Source organism: Cucurbita maxima, unplaced genomic scaffold (assembly GCF_002738345.1).
Source record: "Cucurbita maxima cultivar Rimu unplaced genomic scaffold, Cmax_1.0 Cma_Scf00017, whole genome shotgun sequence".
Classification (NCBI taxonomy): Eukaryota; Viridiplantae; Streptophyta; class Magnoliopsida; order Cucurbitales; family Cucurbitaceae; genus Cucurbita; species Cucurbita maxima.
In genome coordinates this window covers 3,533,149-3,535,870 of record NW_019272033.1, presented here as the reverse complement: position 1 = coordinate 3,535,870, position 2,722 = coordinate 3,533,149, and positions in this window count along the sequence as shown.

Below are 2,722 nucleotides of genomic sequence, written 5' to 3'. Positions count from 1 at the left end.
CCCCCCCCCCCCCCCCCCCTTTTTTTTGCTTGTTCTTGCTTGTTGCTGAGTGTTCTAAGCCTGCTTGTTGCTAAAAATATTGTTGGAAAAATTATTGAGCCCTTGAGGTTGAAAAGAAGAACATGCCTATTTGCCACCTAAAATTTGTAGATAATACTATTTTATTTTTATTTATTTTTTTGCTTGAAAATGAAGTTTTGCTCTTAGATCTTGAATCATACTTAACCTTCTTTGAAGATTTGTTTGAGCTTAAGATTAATACGAGTCGATGCTAAAATATGTGGCTTAATTGCAATGATGAGAAATTTAGGAGTTGGGCATAAATGGTGAGTTGTTAAGTTGGATAATTTTCCTTCTCGTAGTTGGGTCACCTCTCGAAATTAAATTCAAATTCACCACCTTTTGAAATTCGGTGGTAAACAAAGTTAGAAAAAGATTACTCTTAAAAGAAATATTTTCCAACTCCGATTCATTAGTTCTAACTTTTTAGAGACCTGTGCACAGTTTGCAAGAATATTGAAAAGTTTATGCACAATTTCCTTTGAAAATGGTAGAAAAAGAGAAAAGGGTCAACCTTGGTTAGGTGGGAGGTTAGTTAACTTGGGGGAGGGGGTTAGAAATTATTTTCTTAGACATGTTTTCCTACAGCTGGAGCCGTTTTCTTTAATTAGCCTACTTGATTTTTGCCTTTTCTTTCCTTTTTTATTATCATCATTCAAAAAAAAAGTTCCATTGGCGTGCATGATAGTGTTGTAGGTTTATTTTTCAATACTAAATAATTGAAAGTTTGTTGCTCCGTTAGGTTTGGGTTAACTCTTTGGGTTTGGATTTTAATCATTTGAATTTAGTCAATTTGTCTATTGACTGTTTGATTCTCATTTTATAAAATTGATTTTAATCATTTTTTTTAGCACATTAATTGTGTAAGTAGGGTATAGAGATTTTGAATCTCAGAAATACATTGATTAAGATTTTATTTTGACAATTAATTTCAAGCATGTTTTCTTTTGGTGGTGAATTGCAACAATTTCAATCAAAATCCAAGCTAGACTCAGTGCAGACTTAGACTCAGTGCTTATACCGATGCATGGTAGCTAAAATAAGGTTTGTTTCGACTTGATCACCGGTGCATGATAGCCAAAATAAGTTTTGTTTCGACTTGATCACCGGTGCATGATAGCCAAAATAAGGTTTGTTTCGACTTGATCACCGGTGCATGATAGCCAAAATAAGGTTTGTTTCGACTTGATCACCGGTGCATGATAGCCAAAATAAGGTTTGTTTCGACTTGATCACTGGTGCATGGTAGCCAAAATAAGGTTTGTTTAGGCCTAATCACCGATGCATGGTAGCCAAAATAAGGTTTGTTTAGGCTTGATCACCGGTGCATGATAGCCAAAATAAGGTTTGTTTAGGCCTGATCACCGGTGCATGATACGGTTTTCATGATCGCATGCTTTGATAACCATTTAATTTTTTTTATAGTTAAGCTTAAAAATAAAATATAAACTTTTTTTTTTAATAAAAAAACTGCCTCTAATTTTAGTTTTTTCTAGTTTTAAAAATATTTTAATATCCATACTTATTTTTTAATAAAAAACACCTAATTTTAGTTTTTTTCTAGTTTTTTAAAATATTTAAATCATCATACTCAAAATTTTAATATTAAAGGGTGTTTTTTAAAACTATTTATTTTAATTTTTTTAAAGTATGTTAAACTTATAAATAAAAACAATAAACTTTTTTTAAATAAAAAATAATATCTAATTTTAGTTTTTTCATAGTTTTTAAAAATATTTTATTAATGATACTCAAAATTTTAAAATTAAGGAGGCTTCTTGAAAACTATTTATTTTTAGTTTTTTAAGCCTTTGATAACCATTTCATTTTTTAAAGTTAAACATATAAATAAAAAATCAAGCTTTTATTTAATAGAAAACAATATCTAGTTTTTTCTAGTTTTTAAAAATATTTTAGTAAACCATAATTCTTAAAATTTTAAAATTAAAGTGTTTTTAAAGCTATTTATTTTAATCCTGCTTTCATGCCCATTTCATTTTTAAAAGTTAAACTTATAAATAAAAAAAATATTCGTCTCATTTTAATTTTTTTTCCTAGTTTTTAAAAATATTTAATAATCATACTCAAAATTTTAAAATTAAAGTGTGTTTTTGAAAACTATATTTTAACTTTTTTAAGCTTGTTTTTGGTAACTATTTCATTTTTAAAACTTAAACTTAAAATTAGATGTAATTTTTTATTAAAAAAAAGTTTATAATTTTTTTAGTTTTTTTTCTAGTTTATAAAAACTATAAACTTTTTTAAAAAAATAAAAAACCATATCTAATTTTAGTTTTTAAAATTATTTTAATAACCATACCCAAAAATTTTAAAATTAAAGAGTGTTTTTGATTTATTTTAATCTTTTTAAAGCCTGATAACCATTTTTAAAAGTTAAACTTAATAAATAAAAATATTATATTTGTAACTTTTTTAAGCCTGCTTTCATAACCAATTTAAAAGGTTAAACTTATAAATAAAAAAGTATAACCTAAAGAAATTGGAAGGAAACAAACCTGAATTAATGATATATAATGTAGTGTAACAAATTAAAATTAGACCATTTTAGAAACGTATTAAAAATAAAGGAAGAACTTAGCAAAAAAAATTCTTACTTTTCAAAAAAAAAAAAAAAAAAAAAAAAAAAAAAAAAAAAAAAAAA